At 48.2% G+C, this 25,510-nt stretch overlaps 1 protein-coding gene and 1 long non-coding RNA gene across 2 annotated transcripts in view; one reads left to right on the top strand and one right to left on the bottom strand.

Annotated features, from left to right (window-relative positions):
* SYT9 (synaptotagmin 9) overlaps positions 1–25,510 on the top strand; it is a 200,654-nt gene that overhangs the window by 172,576 nt on the left and 2,568 nt on the right. The window lies entirely within an intron of this gene.
* LOC123857407 (uncharacterized) lies at positions 6,812–11,806 on the bottom strand. Its single transcript, XR_006793860.3, has 4 exons — positions 11,241–11,806; positions 9,936–10,107; positions 9,155–9,316; positions 6,812–7,320 (listed from the first exon to the last, which is right to left on the bottom strand). It is a non-coding gene; the product is annotated as an uncharacterized LOC123857407 (long non-coding RNA).

Consider the following 25,510-nt stretch of genomic DNA (forward strand, 5'->3'; position numbering starts at 1 on the left):
GCAGGGGTTTCAACACATTTTGCTTAAAACTACAGCTGGTTTGTGATTTCGGCCTCAGACAGTAATTACAACGGCCAGGGCTCCTTGGAGAGATAATTACAGAAAGGATTCAGCACATTCATTTTATCTACACACTTAACCATCAATTATATCATTACCGCCTAATCCTATTCCAGAGTCTAGAAATGTTCTGTGAATGTATAATTTTGAAGGCATAAAGTTTGTTTTCAGCTGGTTCTAAGTGAAAAATTGCCCGATTTCCAGAGCGAATGGAGGCCCGTGTGTGTGCTGCCACCGTGGAGGGAGAGTGGGGATATTCTGGTCCTGCCTCCCTGGAAGTCGGCCGCGGGAGGGCCAGGCCCGATTGGACTGGCAGGGCGGTGCCCAGCTCTGCCTTTGACCTCCTGTGGAGTTCATGATTTTCCAGAGCAGGATTACTACAGGGACTTAGAGGTCAGCTCTTGGGGACAGATGGGAGGCTGGCTCATTTTCCAGCAGGCTCCCAGGAGGGATTCTGTAGGAGCCCTAGGCCACCACCCACTACCTGAAAGCCAGGGATGAGGTCTCTTCACCGGGGGAGCCCAGGAGACCGTGGTATGAAAGACACAAGCTCGAGAGTCAGACCACTGGGCTCCTGTTTCGGCTCTACCACTTCTGAGCTGTGTGTCCTTGAGCACGTTTCTGAACCTCTCTGAGCCTCAGATTATTCATCTCTGTAACAGCACAGTAACAGACTTTCCCAAATGGAGCAGCTTGAGACTTAATGAGAAAGTCACATAGCGTGTTTGTTTAACGCAGTGTCTGCCCTTAACGGATGCTAGGTGAATTTTGGTAATTGTTGTTACTTAACATACAAGGATGTCCAGGGGAAGGAGAGAAGCAGAAAGGAAAACCAGACTGTCCAAAATGTGTTCCCTCAAGGCCCAGTGGCCTCTGAGAGCAGGTGGCCCCAGGCCTCAGGCTTCACTGCCCAGCTCGGACTTCACAGCCATGCCCTCCGGCCTCAGTCTCCCTCCGTGGTGACCCACCCAGGAGCTCCTGACCGCAGCCTCACTCTGTGTCCCTTCTGCCCTGATCCTGCCCTCTCTTGGCTCCCGCTGGCTCCCAGAACAAGCCTGCTTTCCTCCTACATCTCCAACTGCCCTTTTCTGTCTCCTGTATTGAGTTGGTGGGCTCACCGTTGGACACAGTCATGCCCCAAGTTTATGTTTTAAGCCACTTTCTGTTTCTTCTGTGCCACACAAAGCAGCTTTTGGGGGATACTTGATGCCAGAGAGGTAGTTCTTTTAATAGGCAGGGCTTTCAGGCCGAGCCAGCTGTTGAGACTCTGTACCGAGAGCGGGGCTCACAGAGGCACTCTGCACCACTGGGCCCTGGGGACGTCCCCTGTTTAGAGGTCAACATTTTCGGACTGCCGCCCCACTCATGGCCAGCCTCTGGGCTCAGCCCGCCCCACCCTCCTGGGCACACTATGTGCCCTTTCTGCTGACGTTGCTAAAAAGTCCGACTCACGTGGCCAGCATGGCACTGACCACAGGGCTGGCTTTGCTCCTGGCATAAGCAGCAGTTATGTGGCAGCCCCAAGCTGGGAAGCAGCTCCAGGCGCAGCACCATCCAGGTGCCAGACCAGCCTGGAGCACCCACCCGATCCTACAGCTGTGCAGCCAGGGCTGTAGGGAAGGCAGAAGCTCCCGGCCAGTGACAGCTTGGAGCAAGCTGTCCAGTCCTTACATTCATAGATGATCGTGGCTATTGATAGGAAGACTTAAAGTGAAGATCATTTTTTAATGACCTTCTAGAGTTGTAAGAATTAAATTAGTTAATAAATGTAAAGCACTTATAAGAGTGCCTGGTGCCTAGTGTATTCTCAATAGATATTAATTATTATTGTCATTATTTTTTTAAGGATTTTATTTATTTGACAGAGAGAAACACAGCGAGAGAGGGAACACAAGGAGGGGGAGTGGGAGAGGGAGAAGCAGGCTTCCAGCGGAGCAGGGAGCTGGATGTGGGGCTCAGTCCCGGGACCCTGGGATCATGACCTGAGCCGAAGGCAGATGCTTAACGACTGAGCGACCCAGGCACCCCTGTTGTCATTATGAAAGGAGAAGCCAGGCTCCACGGGGCTTATACAGTCCTGGCCAGAAATACTGGGCCGACCCTGACCCTTGTGCTTTGGGACCCCTTGGAAGGGCTGCTCCTCTTGTCCAGGAATGTCTAAGTACAGTGACCTCATGACAGCTTCCCGATTCCTGAACTCAGCATTTGGTACCATAGGCACCACAGGGCCGTCCCTGAGGAACTTGGATCATGGCGCTGCCCAGAGGGAGAGAAGGAAAGGCCCTCCCTGCCCGTCTTCCTCCAACCCCCACCACTCACAAGGCCTCTGTGTTGAATCCCTCAGGGAGAAGCAGGAGCGGGATGCTCTGTGAGCTCCCCGTCCAGGGGCCCAAGGCTGGTACGCTGGTACCTCCCAGCCTCTCCTCCCCTCTTCCTGGGTCATGTGAGGAGGTGGTGCCCGCCCTGCCTCTCTGTCCATGAGCCCACCTTGGACTCGGTCAGGCCCCCAGGCCTCTTGCAATGACTCCTGATTAATAAAATGCCCATCCAGTGGACAGGAAGGGCCCAACCCTCGAGGAGAGCGAGGGAAGGAAGCACGGGGCTATGCTTGACACCAGCCCCACCTGGGACCCGCCCTCGGTCCCAGCAGAACCTATGACTGCAACACAGCTGTCGCTCTTGGGGCCAAAGGGCACACATACCCTGGTGTCCCTCTGCTTTGGCCTATGGGGTCTGGCCACGTGGAAGTGTCTGTGAGGCTGCGGGACAGGTAGCACTGGCTGATGGAACTCAGCCTCCCAATGCTGTGAGACGTTGTGTTTTGGGGTCTAACCAGTCTCGACCTTGTAGCCAGAGCCCCCGCTTCGCAGCAAGAGGCAGATGCAGCCAGCTTCCCTGGGCTCCAGTGAACACATTGGAAATTGCCTGCCTGCTGCGGGTCTTGCCCCGGCACCTCACCCCAATACTGTCTTTGCCTCCAGCTCTCCCAGGCCTCCTGTTGCAAGGAGAACCCAAATTCCCAAGTGTGCACACAGAGGCCTTCACCACCTGGCCCCTCTCTATCTGTCTGGAGTCCTAGCCCCTCTCTGCCCCTTGATGTTTTATGCCCAGCCACACCACACAAGCTGCTTCTAGGATGTGGAGACACTGTGCTCTCTGATGCCCCTTTGCTTTTGCATGTGCCGTCCCACCTGCCTGGGACTTCTCCCCACGACTTCCCTGCAAACGTGTACTTCCTCCGGATTCAACCCAAGCATGACGTCCTCACTTCATATATATACCTTTGTGATAGCTCCCATCATGCGATTTCGCCGTTTTGTATTTGTTTTCCTGAAGAGACCATGAGCTCCCTGAGAACAGGCAGTGGATCTCATTCATCTCTGAATCCCCAGGCCCTTGTATAGGCCCCAGCAATGAGTGGGTGCTTGGTATTGGCTGGGTGGGACAGAGACAGAGGGCCCAGCTGCTCGCGTGCTCCCAGTGAGGTATGCAGGCCCTTCCCTGGCTCCCAGGTCGGGCATCCTTCACGGACAGCCACGGCCTGATCTCAGCAGGTTTCAACGTGTGTCCACCGCAGAGCTGAATAGAAAAGCCCCCACTGGCAACAGCCCAGGCCTTGCTCTGCAGCATGGGATCTCCGTCTCTGGAGGGGCTATCAGGGAAAGTCTGTAAGACCCACAGGGAAAGAAACAGCGGGGCATCAGGGCTCCCTGACTCCGGGACAGTTCACATTTCGAGATGATCTGGTGACTTTGCTCGGGAAGCAGCGAAGGCAGGAGATGGAGAGGCAGCGGGGGTAGAGGCTGTGCCCTCCAGGAAGGCTTCAGAGTCTGTTCTGCAAACAGTCTTGGCCACCCAACGTGCCGTCGTCAGGTGTGGGGACCTGGCTTGAGGCGCGGGGGAGGGGGGCTGCCATTGCCTTCAGTGGTCCCTGGGAAAAGGGCACGCCCTCGGATCTCAGCTTCTGTGCGCCCCCTACAAGGCGGAGACCTGCTCTGAAGAAGGAAGCAGCCCGTGCATGAGCTTGCGCTGGCTTCGGCAACATGACGGGGCCTATTTATTGCAATTTCACGCTGCGATGATCCCACCAGTCTATGCTGGAAATGGCAACTGTACCCACAGTGTCTCCAGCGTTGTGTCGTGCATGGTTTTGTTTTCCAGACCTACTAAAATCGTTTGAGAAGGTGGCAAAATCTCCTCTGCTTCAGAGCACAGAGAATTCTCTCAAAATAACTCACCTTGTACAGGTCCTCCAGCATAATTCTGCAGGGGCCACAGTGAGTTAGAGGCCACTTCTCTGCAGCTTCCCCAGAGATCTGAGTCTCCGTCCCTACAGTGGGCTGGGTTGGCGCCCACGTGAGACACCCACCTGGACTGGCCATCAGTATGGGGTGATGAGCGGGGGCCAGCTTCATAGAACAAAGGGGGATGGCCGAGGATGTTCCTGGTGGTTGTAGGGAAGAGAGGTCGAGGGGAGGCAGGAGGTTTGACAAAAAGGTGGAGGAGCAGAGGCATCAAGGAGCAAGAGATAGAGCTTCACTACTCTATCCTGAGACCCAGGGGCTGTGTGGGCCTGAACTGCCTTCTGCGCAGAGGGCTGTAGAGTTGTGGCTCTGAGGGAGAACGTAAGGTGGGGAGGCAGGTGGAAGGTTTGAATGAAGAGTTGAGGATGCAGACGATGGCATGTGGAGGGCTGGAATTGGTTCAAAGAGGGGGTTCCTTCGGGGAAGGGGAAATACAGGGCAGGATATGGGGGACAGTATGGAGAGGTGACCCAACAGTGGGGGCAAGGCAAAGGAGTGAGGCCTGGCAGGTTCAACCTCGGGGAGCAAAGTATGCCTCCACCAGCGGAAGTGGCCAGGCTGTCCTCTGTCCTGGGGTGGGAAGATAAAGCCACAACCCCCCTCAGACCAGCTGCCCTCCCAGAGCTGTCCGTAGGGGACTTGACCTGAGCCATCTCTCATCCATACATCCGTCCATTCATTCATCACCCAGTGTTTATGACACTTGGGTCTAGTGTGCCCATGGCCTTCCCACCACCTTAAACTCTTACCTGCCTGCCTGACCACCACCTCCCCACCTCTGCCCTGGACTGTGCCCATCTGAGCTGTCAGTCATGGTCCTGCCTTCTCCCCGGAGCCGGTCATCACCCTCCTAACAAGCAGGCGTGCCTTGCCTATAACACAGTACCTCAGATCAATAATAATATCATGTGAGTTTTGCTACATGGAGCACCGACTCTGTCCAGGGCACTGTGCTAAGCACTGTACACCCATCATCCACTTTCACCCTCACCCTGTGAGGTAAACAGTATTATCTCCCCAGATGAAAACAGTGAAGCTTGACCAAGTTTTCCAACATCTTGAGGCAAAGAAGTGGAGAGCTGACATATTGAGGTCGGTTGTGTTACTTGTCCGTCGTTACATGCCCTCCCTACACTGTGCGAGGGTCTTATCCTCTACTTACTCTGGATGAGGCCCTCTGACTTGCTTTGATCAATAGAAGCGGTGACAGCTCCCAGTGAGGGCTTTAAGAGGCATCCCATGTTTCTACTCATCCCCTCGAGCTTTTGGCATCTGTCAGGGAATATCCTAGGTCCTGGAATGAGAAGACACAGGAGCAGACCTCCAGCTGTCTGGGGCCAGATGTGGCTGAGCCCAGCAGAGCTGTAGCCAGCCCACAGACCTCTGAGCAAGAAATATGTGTTTGTTGTTATAAGCAGCTAAGACTGGGGAGTTGATTGTTACTGCAGCAGAAGCTAACCAATACAGATTTTTCTGATTCTATTCAGTGCTTTTAAAATCACAGTGTTCTCCTGCCCCGGTGCTTCTGGGGCATAGATACCACGGCTGTTCTAACTGGGTCTGAACACCCTCTTAGGAAAGGCTCTGTCTTCCTCTCTTCATCAAGTTGAATCAGGCAGCCTACCGCTGTTGCAGTTGCTCTCTTCTTTTTCTTCCCCTGCCCTCTTCCTAGAAAAAAGCCTGCACATGGGGCGCCTGGGTGGCTCAGTCGGTTGGGCGGCTGCCTTCGGCTCGGGTCATGATCCCAGGGTCCTGGGATCGAGCCCCGCATCGGGCTCCCTGCTCAGCGGGGAGCCTGCTTCTCCCTCTCCCTCTGCCTGCCTCTCTGCGTATTTGTTCTCTCTCTCTATCTCTCTGTCAAATAAATAAATAAAATCTTAAAAAAAAAAAAAAAGAAAGAAAGAAAAAAGCCTGCACGTACCTATACATAGCAAATCTCTCAAACCCACTTCTGTGCCTGTCAGACAGCCAGGAAGACACAGAGGCAGCAGACACAGCTGCTCCCTCGCATGGTCAGTCGGTGTATGGATCACACGGCTATGCTGCTTCTGAGAGATTTGTCGCTCTGTGCTGTTATTACTCAGCTCAATTAAGAATGTAGAACTAAAACAATGCCTAAGAATTTTTGGAAAATTCTTTTGTTTTCATCTTGCCGGCGCTAAGTCCCTCTCCCGCATGACCTCACATTCCCAAATGATTTGTCATGAAAGTTTTTTGCTAATTTGCTTTCAGTTGTTTTGCTTCTGCTGTTTCTTCCCCACCTAATCATCTGCTGCTTCCACCTAACCATAATTCTCAAAAACAGTAGGACATGCAGTGAACAATACGCAGTAAAATTGATTAACTGAAACCCTTTTTAAAAAAAAAAATCCTAAAAGCTAATGGGATACTCTTTTTTATTTTAGCAGTCATGTTCTGTTCTATGGATTTTTTCTGCAAGTGTTTTTTTAAACGTTGTATCCTGATAAGACTAAACTTTTTAGCAGCAAAGACTTTATTCCTTCAAATAAGAACATGATTTTCTCTAAATGTGAAAGGCTCTGAAGTGTGGACTTACGTTCTGCTTCTGCAGCATTCCTTCTTCTGATAAAAGAACCCCATTTTCCTTGAGGACCCACCCGCTTCCTCTGTGCCCCTGTGGTCTGGGGGGACGTAGCCACACCCTCCGCTCCAGGAGCACGTCTGTGGTGCCCCAGGCTGTGTCTGGTCGGCACATTTGGGCGTTGGTTCAGGGTGGCGACCTGACCTGATCTAGGCCCAGGGGTTTTGCTGGAACTGTCAGGAAGAGTCACGTCTTTCCACTGGGCCAGGAGCCGTGAGGATACAAGTGGGGCATCCCTACTGCTATGTCACCATCACACAGAACCTGCCCCAGAACGGAGCAAATCAGAGGAGAGCCGAGCTGAGATACGGAGAAAGTGGCAAGTGATGAGGCCAGGCAACATCGTCTGAAGGTCTGGAGGGAAGAAGAGACAGAGAGGCAGACTGAGACACTGTAAAGTCTTGCTGATAATGTCACTCAGCATCTCAACACTCAACAGCTCAGGGTGGACCCGGCCAGCACCTGGCCAGCACAGCAAGGTGAAAAGTGACAGCAGGTGGCGGGGCTGGAGAGCCGCAGATGGCGGGGCAGGAAGGGTAGCTGATAGGACCCAGGCCACGGGGACAAGTTTCAAGAGTGACAGAGGCAGGCAGAGTCCCCAGGCAGAAGTGGTAGCCTGAGGCTGGGACCAGACACTGACCAGCGAGGACAGGGCCGCCCTGAGGCAAGTCGGTGGCCCTGGGACCTGCAGGTGAGCGGGGTGGCCCTGCGAGGTATGCCAGCTCCGGGGGCTGCAGGGGTAGGTTGCCCCCCGCCCCCCGCCTCTGACTCGGGAAATGCAGATTGGGAGCCAGGGGCACTTGGGGTGTGGAACAGCGCAGGCACCAGCACCCAGTGCCCTCCTCTTTTAGTTGATTCTAGTTATAGGCCATAGAAACCAAGTGGAGCCAGCTCGGGATTTTTTGTAAGGAGAGGGAAATTCTTGGAATTCAAGAACAGAAATGTACCTAAGTTCCAGAAAGGTCTGGGGCTGGTACCTGGAAACTCTGGGGAAACCAGACGACATTTATTTTCTCTCTCACTCTGCTCTCTTCTTTTTACCTCTACTACATCTCTCTCCCCCTTCCTCCCTCTCTCTCTCTCCCCCTCCTCCCTCTCTCTCCCCCTCCTCCCTCTCTCCCCCCTCCTCCCTCTGTCTCCCCCTCCTCCCTCTGACTCCCCCTCCTCCCTCTGTCTCTCCCCCTCCTCCCTCTGTCTCTCCCCCTCCTCCCTCTCTCTCCCCCTCCTTCCTCTCTCTCTCCCCCTCCTCCCTCTCTCTCTCTCCCCCCTCCTCCCTCTGTCTCCCCCCTCCTTCCTCTGTCTCCCCCTCCTCCCTCTGTCTCCCCCTCCTCCCTGTGTCTCTCCCCCTCCTCCCTCTCTCTCCCCCCTCCTCCCTCTCTCTCCCCCTCCTCCCTCTGTCTCTCCCCCTCCTCCCTCTGTCTCTCCTCCTCCTCCCTCTCTCTCTCCCCCTCCTCCCTCTCTCTCTCCCCCTCTTCCCTCTCTCTTTCTCCCCCTCCTCCCTTTCTCTCCCCCTCCTTCCTCTCTCTCTCCCCCTCCTCCCTCTGTCTCTCTCCCTCCTCCCTCTCTCCCCCCCTCCTCCCTCTCTCTCTCCCCCCTCCTCCCTCTCTCTCTCCCCCCCTCCTCCCTCTCTCTCCCCCTCCTCCCTCTCTCTCTCCCCCCTCCTCCCTCTCTCTCTCCCCCCTCCTCCCTCTCTCTCCCCCTCCTCCCTCTCTCTCTCCCCCTCCTCCCTCTCTCTCCCCCCTCCTCCCTCTCTCTCCCCCCTCCTCCCTCTCTCTCCCCCCTCCTCCCTCTCTCTCCCCCTCCTCTCTCTCTCCCCCTCCTCCCTCTCTCTCCCACCTCCTCCCTCTCTCTCCCTCTCCCTGTCCTCTGCTGCTTCTCCCCGCCCCCAACACCGCCCACGTGCATGCATGCACATACACATTTCTGTCTCCCTCCGTATTCTCATTTCTCTCTTTTCCTCTTTCCCTTCCCCGCTGTCTCACAGGAGATCTTTCATTCTCCCATCTTGGGTGGGGTGCCCGCTGTGGCCAGGACAGCTGAGACAGTGGGGTGCAGGTGGGGGGGATAAAGGGAGAGCCATGTCTCACAAGCATGGCTTCCAGGACTCACTGCTGTGGTGGGGGGCACTGCAGGTGATAGAGCGGAGGGGGTGTTGTCAGCATGAGCTGGCACAACACTCCAGACTCACCCCCAGGGGCTGGCCGTCGGCACACTTATTACCAGTTCCCACAGCAGTCTTGCACTGTTCCGATGTGTGCCCTCCCACAGTCATCCAGCCAGCGTTCACTGGGCACATGCCACGTGCCGTTCCCCACACTGGGAATGCAGTGTTGAGGGTGGAACTTGCATTCTGGCAGAAGGAGACAGACCAGCCACAGACACGTAAACAGAAATAGGTCATGATTAAGTTCAAGGATGAGAATACCAAGTGAGATGTGATGGGGTGAATGGGGCCACCTTGGTTTTGGGAACTGATACTTACCAGAAACCTGGGACAAGAAGCAGACAGCAGAACAAAGACTTGGGAGAAGCAGAGAGGAGGCAGTGTGGGGCACCTGAGTCCCAGGGAGTCTGGGTCACCGAGAGGAGGTGGCTGCCCCTGCAGTTCTGCTCCCCCGCCCCTCATCAGGAGCCGCAGGGGACAAGCGCTGAACCAGTCTCCTCAGCCTGTCCCCTCTGCCAGCTCATCGTGTCTCACAGGCCAGGTGCTCCAAGCAGAGCTACGAGAGCTCAGCTTCTCCACAGGTAACACCAACCCCTAATTCATCCAGGAAGACATGCCTCTCCCCATCCTGGCTCCATCCTCTTTCACTTTTCCCCCTTCTCCCCACGTTTCCAGCCCCCTGATGCAAGTCCAGGGTCCACAGGTTCTACTGTCTGAGCCCCTACCCTTTGTGTCTACCCTCATTGACTTTTTTCCCCACACGACTCGGCGATTCCCTGTCTCACAAGTCCTGCTTCTTGCTCACCCTTTCTGCCTCCGGGTCTCTCTGCTGGTCATCCTCAGAGGTCTCAGTCCTGCTTCTCCAAGCTGAAGCCTCTCCTGCACCGCTTATCCCCAAGGCTGGACCCAGCTCCTCCGTAGTTCCCCAAAGCATAGCTGGTGCCCGGCTGCAGCGTTTAATGAAACTTTCCTAAGGGCTGGGGGTGACATGAGTGATTACAAGACAAACAGATCATCTGAAACTGAAAATTCTCTAACCAGGGAAGGAAATATCCACCTCAAGTCATAGCTGTCTCTGCCGATGGGAGACTGCCTGCAAGGAAGATACTACATCATTACTCAGAATAATACAGCCTCCTATGACGTCAGCCTCTCAGGCCAAGATGGGTTCTGGGCTTTACCTGATAATCTAAGTCCCCCAAGGGACCCCCACCCCCAGGAGCTTCTTCCCGGGGCCTCACAAACACTCTATAGGTGGTTCCTGCAGCAGGAACCTGGGCTGAGGGAGACATGAAGCTGAGGTCAGCAGTCTTTCCACTCACCAAGTGGTGAGTGTGCCCAGAGGGGTTCCTGTTTCTAATTCACGCAAAGGCCCAGTGTTAACAGCATTGCAGAGGGATACATTCCATGGCCAACTGTCAGTCAGATTTTTCGGAAGAGAGCAGATACTCAGATAAAAGAAAAATTGTGCTTATAGGGGTTTTTTGACTTTGTGGGAAGCTGAGATGAAAACTTAATGGTAGGAATAATACCCCAAATGTTGATATTATTTATAACTTCATATAAGCCTCTAAATCCTTGGGGGAAAGAAAGTGTCTTCTATCATATCCTCTTTTCTTTTCTTTTTTTAAAAATACTTATTTATTTGAGGGGCGCCTGGGTGGCTCAGTTGGTTAAGCGACTGCCTTCGGCTCAGGTCATGATCCTGGAGTCCTGGGATCGAGTCCCACATCGGGCTCCCTGCTCAGCAGGGAGACTGCTTCTCCCTCTGACCCTCCCCACTCTCATGCTCTCTCTATCTCATTCTCTCTCTCAAATAAATAAATAAAATCTTTAAAAAATATATTTATTTGAAAGAGAGAGAGCATGAGCAGAGGGAGGGGCAGAGGGAGAGGGAGACGCTGACTCCCCGCTGAGGAGGGAGCCCATTGTGGGGCTCCATCCCAGGACCCTGAGATCATGACCTGAGCCAAAGTCAGATGCTTAACTGTCTGAGCCACCCAGGTGCCCTGATCATACCCTCTTTTCCAAACAACAAACACGTTTAAGGATCTCTCTCTCACAGAAAAGTAAGCTGCAAGACATGACATTTTTTTAAATTACCACATACCTTATTCAACATTCGACATTCGACAGGGAGAGACAGTGAGAGCAGGAACACAGGAAGGGGGAGTGGAAGAGGGAGAAGCAGGCTTCTTGCAGAGCAGGGAGTCCGATGTGGGGCTCGATCCCAGGACCGTGGGATCATGACCTGAGCCGAAGACAGACGCTTAACGACTGAGCCACCCAGGCGCCCCCCTAATTGACTTTTCAAAATGAGTTTGTGTTTAACCTCTTAGCTGTATTTATTCCCTACAACTACATCCCAGAGTTTAGGCTCATTCTGAGAACTTCTCCCAAGTTTCTCCCAGGAAGAACACATCCATACGCGCGCCTGGGGAAGGGGAGGGGAGCATGATGGGCCTGGGTAAGTGGAGGGGGCGGGGGACCCCTGCTTGAGGCCGCCATGTATCGGATATTTTCTCTCTCGTGGTATCACAACAGGCTACAGATTCTACAGCTGTTCTCTCTGGCCTGTGTAAACTCTGGGCATGGATGACCATCTCCTGGGGCAAATCTGCTAAAGCGAGTATCACCAGCCAGTTAGGGTGAATTGGTCCCAGCGGGTGCCCGGGAAGGAGGCCCCCAGTGCCGCCATCTCTCCCTCAGGTAGGCTGTGGAAGCAGCATCAACAGCCCCCTGGCTTCTTCCTTCTCATTTTTTTTTTTTTAAAGATTTTATTTATTTATTTGAGACAGAGAGAGCACATGAGAGGGGGGAGGGTCAGAGGGAGAAGCAGACTCCCTGCCGAGCAGGGAGCCCGATGCGGGACTCGATCCCGGGACTCCAGGATCATGACCTGAGCCGAAGGCAGTCGCTCAACCGACTGAGCCACCCAGGCGCCCTTTCCTTCTCATTTTAAGCTACTCTCCTTAGGAAGGAGAATTCAGATTTTACCAGGTCTCCCTCCTTCAAAAGCTTCCACAGGCTGGCCATGGCTATTTATGTTCCCTAAATTAATTTTCTTTTTTTCGCCTTTTCTCCTGATGCGTCCTTAACCTAGAGCACCTTTCCTCTCCATTCTTACCATATAAATCGCACGTAATCCTCGGGGTTCGATTGAAGTGCCACCTCCTCTGTGAAGTCTCCAGTGAACAACACCCCACTTAGCATGAAATACTCCCAGGATACTTTGATTGTGATTCATATTGACCACTTACTTTTGCTTTTGCTTTATAGTAAGTTTCATGTTTTCTCTCTTGACTCTGAACCCCTTGAGGTCTGAGATTATGTTTCCTCCCCATGCTGAAAAGTAGGGGTTTTCATTATTCACTCAATTGATGTATTTAGCTGATATGAGCTCATTGCTGGACCTTTACTACAGATGGTGACTGAGCCTTTCCTCTGTGGTCCATAGAGAAGTTTCCAGCATGTGATCATCAATAGGCAGGAGGGGACTGGTCAGTGTGAGAGTGCCAAGGGAGGATTGAGACCCAGGCAATCTGCACACAGCTCTTCAAAGTGGTAGAAGCATCCAGAGGAGAGGGGCAAGTTACCCACACATGCAGCAGGCTGAGAGCATCTACCTACCATTGTCAGGCAAATGAGAGCTAGAGGATATTGGAATCTTGCTCTTTAGCCGAAAATGCCTACCATCCATAAGTGGTGATATCCTGGAGTCAAGGTCACTGGTGAACAGATCGAGCATCCATTTTATTGTATACTAAACATCGGTGGGTTGGGAGGTAGCTAGATGACTCTTCATTCATTATCTCTTTGGTATTTATGCTTAGCTCTTCAATATTTTTCAGAGCTCCATTTGTCCCTTTTTAGGAAGTGCTGAATTTAAATACTCTGGTCTTGTTTGTGGACCAGCCAAATAGAACTCTGAGGAGCCAAAGCCAGCCACGTCCTCCCCATCTTCACTGACCGACACTTGTGTATGGCCAGCGTGAATGAAGACTGTGAAGGCAAGAGGGGTACTTCAGCTGCTCCTATGTGGTCACTCCACCCTGGGTTCCTGCTCTGCTGTGTGCTCTCCCATCCAACCTCTCTGCACTGCTTGCAGGCTTCAAGTCCTAAAACACAAATCTGACCATGCTCCTCCCCTACTCCAGTCGCTGCCCTTTGTTCAGACCAAGATCAGGTTTCCTATCCTGCCATTCCTGGACCTCTGTGACCCTGCCTCCATCTCTTCCTTGTACTTTATTTTGAGGCCATGCCCAGTTTCTGGTGGTCTGCTCCATGCTTTTCATTCACCCCCATGCCCTTGCTCTTGCTTTGACTTCTTCTTGTGCTAGCCTCTCTACCTCTCTTTGCTTGTCTAGATCCAGCTTGTCTTTTAAACATCTCATCAGTTGTCATCTTCTTCAGGAGGCATTCTGGAGAACCTCCTACTATGAGTTCAATGTCTCTTGTATGTGTTCTCTCCCACTGGTACCCTGGGCCTACCCCTACCATAGCGTTGGGTGCCACTTGATATTATCTGTGTACCTGTCATCCACAGCCCATCCTGCTGCTCCTTGAGGATAGCAATTGTTATTCATTGTTGTATAACCAGTACCTGGCGAAATGCCTGGCACAAGTCAGCATTGAATAAACTCTTGTTGGATAGAATTCCAATTTCTTCTATCTTACAACTCAAAAAATCATTGTTGATTTGTTAGTTGGACTCTGCATGACATATTTTCAAAACTACAGCTACAGTGGTTCTGTTAATGTGTAAAAGTAACCCAGGGCTAGCTCGCTCTGAAAGCCGAAGAAGCTCCATTTTCTTGAAGAGCAAATGAGCTCTACCTCCCGTCCAGCACTCAGTTCTCCAAGTGCAAGGCAGCACCCGTGAGAATGACAACAGTGCCGAGTTCTCAGTCTTTGTTCAGATGGGATTTGTGGCAACAAAAAAGCCCAGACAGTTCTCAAAAGGGTCTGGGCAGAGAATCATCTTAGTTTAACAACAGGTTGGAAGAACCATGACCATCTCCTCCAGAAGTTCATGTTTGGACTCCCCAGGCTAGCTGCTTATCTCCACAATCTTTCAAGATGCCTCTTCACACTATTTGCATCATTTGTTGTATGTATCGTGGCATTCTGTTCAAGGAGTGCTCAATCAAGTTTCCTTTAAAACAATCACCTTGCAGAGGGATGTGGGGGATTCAGTCATTTATTTATATATCAACAAATATTGATTGACTACCTACGATGGGTATACATCTGTGAGAAAAAATAGACAAAAATTCTTGCCCAAGTGGAGTTTATATTCTAGTGGGGAAAACCAGGAAATAAACATTGTAAATGAGCATGTTATGTATTGTTGAAGGTAATAATCACTAATTAATAAAAATAAAAATACAATAGGGCAAGTAAGGGGGACCAGAAATATTGTAGTGGATTTTTTTTGTTGGTTGGTTGGTTGCTTGGCTGGCTGGGGTTTTTTTGTTTTTTGTTTTTTTTTAAGGGGGGAGTGATAATCTAGAAGTAATGTAGGTCTCGCAGAGAACTGAAACATTTGAGCAAACAGTTGAAGGAAATGAAGGAGGAAGCCACGTAAGTATGCAGCCTGAGAGGTGGCCAATACAAAGGCCTTAGGGAAGTTTGTACAAGGAGCCCTGAGAACAATATGGGGGATGCCGGGTGAGGGAGAGAAATAGGAGATGAGATCAGAAAAGTAACAGGTGTGCAGGGCTCAGATTACATAGAACCTAATAGGTCTTTATAAGGACTCTAGTTCATACTCTGAGATGAACAGGAAGCCATTGCCCGATTTTGTAGAGAGATGTGACGTGATCTGAGGTTATAACTGATCCCTTTGATTCTATATTGAGAATAGACTGTAGGGGGCAAGGGTGGAAGGTGGGAGATCCACTAGGAGTCTACTGCTGTTATCCAGATGGAAACTATAGAGGCTTGGACTGGTGTAGAAGCGGGGTGGTTATATTCTGTATGTATTTTTGGAAGGAGACCTAATAGGATTTCCTGATGTAGGGTATGACAGAGAGAAGTGGAGGATGATTTCAGTGTTTTAGGCCTGAGCAGCTAGAAGTGAGCTGCGGAAGACAACTGGTAGAGCATCTGTGCAAGGCGATCAGAAGTTGGACCTACCGAGTTTGAAGCGTCTATTGGATAGCTACAGGGAGACATCAAGTGGAACTTAGGTGCAGAAATCAAGAGTTCCAGAGAAAGGTCAAGCTGACGTTGTAAAGATGGTTGACATATAAATGGAGAAGAGAAGAGGTCCAGGGACTAAAAACTGGGACATTCCAATACTTTAAAGGTAGGAAAAAGAAGAGAAATCAACAGAGACTAAGAAGGAGAAAATCACTGAAGTAGTAAGAAAACCAGGAGCATCCAAAGACGAGAGAAGATACTATTTCCGGGAGAAGGAAGTGATCAGATCTCAGATGTTGCCAAAAGATCGAATAAGATGAGGACTGAGAACTGACATTGAGTTTATCAATGTGCTGGGTATTGGTGACATGGGATACTGGGTTGATTGTGTCCTCCCAAAATTCTTATCTACCCAGAACCTTTTTTGGGAATATAATCTTTGCAGATATATTTAGTTACATTAAAATGACATCATACTGGATTAGGATAGGCCCGAAATCCAAAGACTAGTGTCCTTATAATAAGAAGACCATGTGGTAAAGACACAGAGAGAGCCTACGAGGAGAATGTATGGCGACGGTGGAGCAGAGATTGGCGTGATGTGGCTACCAGCCAAGGATTGCCAGCAACCACCAGGAGCCAGGAGGAGGCAAGGAAGGATTCTTCTGGAGAGTCTTCAGAAAGAGCACGGCCCCACTGACACCTTGAATTCAGACTTCTGGCCTCCAGAACTGGGAGAGAATAAATTCCTATTGTTTTAAGCCACCCAGCTTATTATATTTTGTTATGAAAACGCTAGGACACTGATGCACTTGGTGCCTTAGCTTGGGCTGCCGTAACAAAATACCGTAGACCGGGGCTTACACAACAGACGTTTATTGCTCACAGTTCTAGAAGCTGGAAGTGAGAGGTCAGGGTACTGGCATGGCTGGGTTCTAGTGAGGACTCTCTTCCTGACTTGCAGATGGCTGTTTTCTCCCTGTGTGCTCACATGGCGGGTGAAAAGACAGAAAGAGTGCTAGCTCTCTGATGTCTCCTGTAAGGGCTCTAAGCCCATCATGAGGGCCCTACCCTCAGGACTTCTCACCCTAGTTGCCCTGCAAAGATCCCATCTGCAAATACCATCGCATTGGAGGTTAGGGCTTCAATATATGAATTTTGTGGGGTACACAATTCATTCCATAGCACTTGATAAAGCAGTCATTTTACATCTCTGTACCTTGATTTCCTCATCTGTAAAATGGGGATAATAATAGTATGCCCACCTCAGAGAACTGTGGTGAGGAGCAAGTGAATTAATAGATATAAGAGTCTTAGAATAGTTCATACTAAATGCTATGTAATATTAACTATTATAATGATTTATAAATCCAATCATTTTGTTTTGAAATTAAAACACTCATTTTCATTTGTTCTTTGTTGAATTCTCAATTAGCTCATTAACTTGATAGATTATATTTCCCTAAACTGCTAAACACTAATTTCACACTTAATCAAATTCTCTTAAACATTCCAAATTAAAGAAAAAAAAAACCTTATAATCTAGCAAATAAAATTCTCCTAATATTTAAGCACTGTTTAAGCAATCAATTGGCTAAATTCCCTAAATATTTCAAACTGAAGCCACAAATTTAAAGTGTGATTATGTCAAACGCTTCAAACATCTAACACAGTAGGGGTTAAACAAAATCGTTCTCAAGCACTTTTAACTCTTTTTTAAAATAAATTTTATTTTTTAAACAGTTTTAGGTTCACACAGAAAAACTGAGTAGCAAGTATAGAGAGTTCCCATATAACCAGTGTTTCCACATACACACATCCTCCGCCGCTATCAACATCCCCCACCAGAGTGGTCTGTGTTGTTACAATCAATGAACCTGCATTGACACCCAAAGTCTATAGTTTACATCATGATCCATTCTTGATGTTGTACATTCTCTGAGTTTGCACAACTATACAGTGACATGTATCCATCATATAATGGCAATGTATCATACAGAGTATTTTCACTGTCCTTAAGATTCTCAGTCAAGCACTGTTAACTCTTATAATGTGAATAAATAAAAAGAAACTTATACTTTTAGATTAAATTACCTTAAGCATTTCAGCATCTTAGAAAATAAATTTATAAACTTAGCATATTGGATTTTCCTGAGCATTTAAATATTAAACGTAACTAGTCAAGTTATCCTAAATGTATCTGTTGAAATCATAAATCTAGTAATTTTTACTATATCATATTATTAAGCACTTACCTCAAAAACGTAAAGTGGAATTGTGTTCACAGAATGGGTTATTACACTGAAATAAATATAACCTACACAAAAGCATTATCACTTCATCATTTAGAGTTCTTGTTTGTTCTACCTTTCTGGTATTACAAAGTTAATTTTCCGAAGAGCAGGGAGGAGAATTATTAGTTCTTCAGTGGCAACTGAGACTACAGATGGCCATTCAGAGGCCTGAGTCCCAAATTGCAAAGGTTAGATACCTGTGTACAGACGTGGGAAAGGGCTGGATTGCCCCCCGGAAAATGTCACCAGAGCTGTGCATTCGCAAGGCAAGGCCCTTCTTCTAGCTGGCTTCTGCTAGCTGTGCTGTCAGTGGGAGATAACACCAGGCTTTTTTAGTGGGATTTCATTTCACAATCCAATGTGTCTCATATATCCTAGGAACACTTCAACTTGCACCCTGATCCAATTGTTTTTATAACTTTTTTTCCTTTTTCTTCCCTGATTTGGGTAGATGGAATTCTGTGGGAGCATGCATGCACACATATACACACTCTGCTTCTTCCCACCACCATCCCAGAACAGCTACAGTCAAGCTACTTTTTTTTTTTTTTAAGATTTTGTTTATTTATTTGAGAGAGAGAGAGAGCAAACACCAGCACGGGAAGGGAGAGGGAGAAGCAGACTCTGCTGAGCAGGGAGCCCAGTCCCAGGACCCTGGGATCATGACCTGAGCTGAAGGCAGACGCTTAACCGCCTGGATCACCCAGGTGCCCCTACGGTCAGGCTTCTTAATGAGACTTCATTTACTCTCTTTTCTTGCTCAGTGTCCTGTTTCTCTGGTCCTTTACTGACAACTGCAAGCTCTTCAAGAGTAGGATGTGCATCCGTCATCTTTATGTTTCTAATGGTCCGCACATTGGCCTGGTGCTCAACAAATGTTTGCGGAATGAATTAATGAATAAATGTTAACACATTGAAAACTTGGAGTAACAAACTCCAGACATCCTCTCTGCAACTCCATCAGGTATGCAACAATTCCCTGACTCGTCCCCTCATCTGAAAACTCTGACAGCACCCGTGTCGCGTACCTTTTTAATGACACGTCACTTCCAGCCCTTCTCGCTTGTTTCTGAGGAACCTTGTCAGGACAGTCTACGTGTCACACACGCTGACACTCACCGCCTTTCCGCTGAAGCTTGACTTGACAGTGGGTCTTAGTGCACTTTCCTACAAAGTCTGGAATGTTTGAAGTTACTCTCTGGGGGCGCCTGGGTGGCTCAGGTGGTTAAGCGACTGCCTTCGGCTCAGGTCATGATCCTGGAGTCCCTGGATCGAGTCCCGCATCGGGCTCCCTGCTCGGCAGGGAGGCTGCTTCTGCCTCTGATCCTCCCCCTCTCATGCTGTTTCTCACTCTCTGTCTCTCTCTCAAATAAATAAATAAAATCTTAAAAAAAAAAAAAAGACATAGTTTATCTTCTACTTCAGAAGGGACATCTCAACATATCCCAAAACATAATCTCAGAAACTTCATGAAGGTGTCAGATCCTAAGAATTTCTGTGTTTCGGGGTGCCTAGGTGGCTCAGTTGGTTAAGCGACTGCCTTCAGCTCAGGTCATGATCCTGGGGTCCTGGGATCGAGTCCTGCATCGGGCTCCGTGCTCGGCGGGGAGTCTGCTTCTCCCTCTGACCCTCCCCTTCTCATGCTCTCTCTCTCTCTCTCATTCTCTCTCTCAAATAAATAAATAAAATCTTTAAAAAAAAAAATAAGAAAGGTTGGGGCGCCTGGGTGGCTCAGTTGGTTAAGCGACTGCCTTCGGCTCAGGTCATGATCCTGGAGTCCCGGGATCGAGTCCCGCATTGGGCTCCCTGCTCGGCAGGGAGTCTGCTTCTCCCTCTGATCCTCCCCCTCTCATGCTCTCTGTCTCCCATTCTCTCTCTCAAATAAATAAATAAAATCTTTAAAAAAAAAAAAAAGCTACTCTCTGAATTGAAAATCCTTTTTAGAAAGGTGCTGTGAGGGAGTTGGCATTTTGGTGGGGTGGCGCGGACGATAACTTGCCATGCTGGGCATGGTACTCAAGAGCATACGTTTGGAACCATAAACACACGATGGCAGATGCTGGCTCTGCCATTCACTACCTTTGTTATTTGGCCTTTCTTGGACTCAGTTACCTCTGTGAAAATGTGATTGTAGTATCCATCACAGAGGGTCCAGGTGAGCATTGAAGATCAGCTCTGCAGAGCTCTTAGGATAGAGCAGAGTGCTTGAGTGCTCCACAAAGAGTGGCTATTACCCAAGTGGACTCTCCTTTTCCAGCTGTCGCCCCAGCCCCCGGCTGAGAGTACAGTCACATTCACACTTCTTTAACACGATTCTTAAACGGGTGAGAGGCAATGAAGAACAAAAATGCCCTCTTCGGGGAAAGAAGAAAGAAGCTAATCAGATTCTAAGCAGGGGGGGCATGAGGTTTCCTCATATATTTTGCAAAGCAGGGTTAAGTAATAGTCAACAAAATCACGAGATTTGTATGGTTTTTAAATAAAAATTTGAAACACGAGGATAACCATAATGAGCCCATGTAAGACTGAATCATGTAGAGTCACTTCAATTTCTGACAAGCTTCTTAGTTCAAAGATACTTCCTGTGATCAAAACCCATTTTCAAATTCGCGAGAAGATATTATCTAATGATCCACCCAATCTTTTCATGTTCTTAATTTGGGGTCAGTTTCAATGGCCTGTCTCACATCAGCTGCCATTTCTGTGATCAAAAGTTCACTTCACATGACAGTTTTCATTGAGATTGTTCTCATCTTTGGTTTCAATTCAATTTAATTCAAATGGGATCTGTATGTCTTGGGACAATTGAATTCACTTCAGTTCCCCTCTGTTCTGATAAGATTGTAACCGCTACTTCCTATTGATGCCACTGAAGTTCCTGATGACTTCCAAAGCCCTGGTGCTGCCGGGGAGGCCACCGGTCACATAACAAGGACGCTGCCGCTTCTGCCCCCTGAGGTGGGCCTGGTGCCAGCCCTGGAACCAGTGTTGGCACCACCATTGCTGTCTCTGGTCTCTACCACCCCGTCTCCCCACCAAAACCCTACTGGGTCAGTGCTCTTCTAAACTCTGCAAAAGTCTTTCCTTACACCTCAGTTTATAGAAATCTTGGGAAGCAGCCCATTCGGTTGTAAGGGTTTGGAAAGGTGTTGTGATTTGCTTATTTTGTTTTCTTTGGCTGAGTTTTTCCAGGCTTTCCCCCCGACAGAAGGCAGAAGGTGTTGGGCCACAGCACCCTTCACCCAGGCCACACTCAGAGTTGCCCTTCTCCCGTAACAACTGCTTTTTTCCCAACTGAATTGTATAGCTGACTTGCCCTAGGAGAAGTTCATTTCCAAGAAGCTTCTCTTGAAAGGCCCCCGGTAGAGATGACCCTACCATTCCGCCAGACCTGGAAACACCTTTATCCTGTCTTCTTGTGGGCTGGCAGGCCAAAAACATTCTGGGGCCTTTGTGGCACTGTCCAGAGTAGGAACACAAAGGATACTGGGACCAGCCAGGATCAGAGCCCGGAAAATAAACCCAGCTAAAGAAGAGCGAGACCCAGCTAAAGAAGAAGAGATTAGGCCCCTCCACAGTATTCCCAGGGACTGAGTTTGATTCCAGCTAATTGCATGCACAAGGAAACTCCCCAGGTGAGCAAAACCCAGCTACGGAGGTCAAGTCAGAGCTGTACTATAATTTGGCCCCTGGCAGCATGGTCTCTGCTAATGGTAGCCCTGGGTGTGGAGACTGGTAAAAGATTGGCTAGAGTCCCAGCCCAGCCCTCCAAGCAGGCTTCAGATAAGGCCCTAACACACCAGGTACAGAGGTGGTCCCTGAGGCTGGGAACTTGGGGAGAGCTCTCCCCAAAGCAGTGTCAAGGGCCTGCTCAAATGGAAAGAAGAAACTAAGGTCAGAACAGGGAAGATTGAGGTTGTGCCTAGAGCTCAGGGGGCAAATGAAGCACACACACAGGTCACTAGCCAGCGGAGTCCAGAGAAATGGAATGATAAAGTCAGAAGCCATGAGTGGACTGTGGCACCCACTGCATGCTCCTGACTCAGACTAGGGTTTCTTAAAGTTCCTTCATCTGATTTAGAGTACCTGGAAAACCAAGGCAGAAGCTCAGATGTGTAGACAGGACTTACAGAGTGAATTTAGGAATGACGTAATTGCTGACGCATAGGCTTTGAATTAGAAGCCTTGAGTTCAAATCCCAGCTCTGACACTTAGTAACAGTGTGACTTTGGGCAAATTAATCTTTCTGTATCTTTGTGTCCGCCAGTAAAGAACCTCATAGGTTCTTTCTAGGGTCCTTTTAAGGATTTGTAAAGTTCCTGTCCTGGTGCCTGGCACATAATACACACTCAAACACTGAAGGAATATGGTACATGGCCTAGTTGGCTAATAGCAGCACAACCAACTCTGGTGGGGCTAAGCCGGTTGACAGTTTGCCTTCCCAGACAAGAAGGCCTCAGGGATTGGCAAGCTGTCCTGTAGATAGGGGTCTCACCACTGAGAGAAGGGGCTCTGGGAAGATCCTGCCAGATGGGGGTGGTGGGCTGGGAAGGAGAGCCCTTCATAGAGTGCTTCAGAGCATCAGCTGGTCTGGGAAGGTTGTTTTGAATCACAATATAAGACAAATACCCATTCACATTTTCCTTCTAGACTCAGGGGTACGGTACGCCCACAGCCAGGGGCACACTTCAGAGTCAAGGGTTAAGCCAGACATGGCTGTCCATCTGCTCTAAGTTAGAGCCTCACATGTGAACACTAGATCTGTGAAATGCAGTCCATATATTCGTTTCAGAATGTTTGTGGCTCTCCCGTAGTTAATATATATCTATTTCGTTATTGCTGTGTCCTTGGGAGTGACTCTGGTTTTCTGTCTGGGCCAGCAGCATTAATACCCTTAATCTGTTTTGGAACATGCCCTGAGTTTAAATTAAATCGATGCTGCACTGAGTGTGAAACAGGAGAGATCCTGCTGTTCTAAGTCTGGGCTCCACTGAAAGAGCCCATCCTTCACAGCTTGAAAACCAGGAATGGATGATGCACCACACAGACACCCCACTCCACTCCCCAGCCTTACTTCCTCCCCCTCTACTCCTCACACCAAAGTCTGCCTGTTCCTCCAGTGGGCTATACACCTCGTCTGCCTTTGTGTCTTTGTATGGGCTCTTTCCTCTGCCCCAAGTGGCCTTCCCTCCTTCTCTCCTGATGGACTCCCCTTCAGCCTAAATGCCCCAGCTTGACTTACCTTTCAGAATCCTCTCTGTAGACCTCCTCAATCCCCTCGTCCTTCTTTGCTCCTACGCATTCTCTGCACACCTCTCTTACTCACCTTCTCACCTTGTAACTTCTCCCCCTGTAAGCCCTTTGAAAGTGGGGTATATGTCTTACTCGTGGTGTCCCCAGCATCTCGGGGATACTCTGTGTCCCCAGCATCTATCATGGTGCCTGGCACTTGTTTGGTACACATTAAAAATATATGAATGATGACTACAGCTTTGTAGTATATCTTGAGACCTGGAATTCTGATACCTCCAGCTTCGTTCTTCTTTTTCGAGATTACTTTAGCTATTCGGGGTCTTCCATGGTTTCATACAAATTTTAGTATATATTCATCCTAGTTCAATGAAAAATGTTATTGGTATTTTGATTGCACTGAATCTGTAGATGGTTTGAGGTGGTATGGACATTTTAACAATATTAATTCTTCCAGTCCATGAGCATTGGGATATCTTTCCATTTGTTTGTGTTGTCTTCAGTTTCTTTCATCAGTGCTTTAGTTTTCAGAGTGCGGGTCTTTACCTCCTTGGTCGCATTTACTGCTGGATCTTTTATTCTTTTTGGTGTAACTGTAAGGGGATTGTTTTCTTAATTTCTCTTTCTGCTACTGTCTTATTAGTGTATAGAAATGCAACAGATTTTTGTATATTAATTTTGTATCTTACAGCTTTACTGAATTCATTTATCAGTTCTAATAGTTTTTTAGTAGAGCCTAGGGTTTTCTATACATGATATCATGTCATCTGCAAATAGTGAAAGTTTTACTTCTTTCATACAAATTTGTCTTCCTTTTATATTTTTTTAAAGATTTTATTTATTTATTTATTTGACACAGAGAGAGAGAGAGCACAAGCTGGGGGAGCAGGAGAGGGAGAAGCAGGCTCCCCGTTGAGCAGGGAGCCTGACGCGGGGCTCGATCCTAGGACCCTGGGATCATGACCTGACCTGAAGACAGATGCTTAACTGACTGAGTCTCCCAGGGGCCCCCTTTTATATCTTTTTTTCTGATTGCTACAGCAGGACTTTCTTACTATGTTGAATAAAAGTGGTGAGAGTGGACATTCTTTTTCTAATCTTAGAGGAAAAGCTCTCTGTTTTTCACCACTGAGTATCATGTTAACTGTGAGTTTGTCATATATGGCCTTTATTATGTGGAGGTATGTTCCCTCTAAGCCCCAAAAGGTATGGTACTGACACAAAAACAGACACATAGATCAATGGAACAGAATAGAAAGCCCAGAAATAAACTCATGCTTATCTGGTCACTTAATCTATGACAAAGGAGGCAAGAATATACAATGGGGAAAAGACAGTCACTCCAATAAATGAATGCTGGGAAAACTGGACAGCTACATGCAAAAAAATGAAACTGGACCACTTTCTTACACCATACACAAAAATAAACTCAAAATGAATTAAAGACCTAAATGTGAGACCTGAAACCATAAAATTTTAGAAGAAAACATAGGCAGCAATTTCTTTGACATTGGCCTTAGCAACATTTTTCTAGGTATGTCTCCTCGGGCAAGGGAAACAAAAGCAAAAATAAACTATTGGTACTACACCTAAGTAAAAAGTTTTTGAACAGTGAAGGAAACCATCAACAAAACAAAAGGCAACCTACAGAATGGGAGAAGATATTTACAAATGATATATCCAAAAAAAAGGTTAATATGCAAAATATATAGAGAACTTCTATAACTCAACACCAAAAAACCCCCGCAAATAATCCTATTACAAAACGAGCAGAGGACCCGAATAGACATTTTCCAAAGAAGACATACAGATGCCCAACAGACATATGAAAGGATGCTCAATATCACTTATCATCAGGAAAATGCAAATCAAAACCATAGTGCAATACCGCTTTACACCTGTCAGAATGGCTAGAATCAAAAACACAAGAAATAACAAGTGTTGGTGAGGATGTGGAGAAAAGGGAACCCTCGTGCACTGTAGGTAGGAATGCAAACTGGTGCAGCCACTGTGGAAAACAGTATGGTGGTTCCTCAAAAAATTAAAAATAGAAATACTATATGATTCAGTAATTCCACTAAACTCCAAAGAAAATTCCAAAATTCCAAAGAAAAACGAAAACACTTAATTTGAAAAGATATATGTATCCCTATGCTTATTGTAGCATTATTTACAATAGCCAAGTTATGGAAGCAGCTCAAGTGTGGTATAGGTGTGTGTGTGTGTGTGTGTGTGCGGGTATACACACACACACACACACACATACTTGATGGAATATTATTCAACCATAAAAAAGAGTGAGATATTGCCATTTGTGACAACATGGAGGACCTAGAAAGCATTATGCAAAGTGAAATTAAGTCAGACAGAGAAAGACAAATACCATATGATTTTACTTATATGTGGAATCTAAAAAACAAAAAACATGAACAAGTAAAAAAAAGACTCTTAAATACAGAGAACAAATTGGTGGTTGTCAGAGGGGAAGCAATGGGGGATGGGTGAAATAGATAAAGGGGATTAAGAGATACAAACTTCCAGTTATAAAATAAATAAGTCGTGGAGATGAAAAGTACAGCATAGGGAATATAGTCCATAATATTATAATAACATTGTATGGTGACAGATGGTGACTACACTCATCCTGGTGAGCACTGAACAACGTATAGAACTGTGAATCAATATGTTGTAC

Source organism: Mirounga angustirostris, unplaced genomic scaffold, assembly GCF_029215605.1.
Source record: "Mirounga angustirostris isolate CCGP_5_RB_7025 unplaced genomic scaffold, mMirAng1.0.hap1 SCAF_13, whole genome shotgun sequence".
Taxonomy (NCBI): domain Eukaryota; kingdom Metazoa; phylum Chordata; class Mammalia; order Carnivora; family Phocidae; genus Mirounga; species Mirounga angustirostris.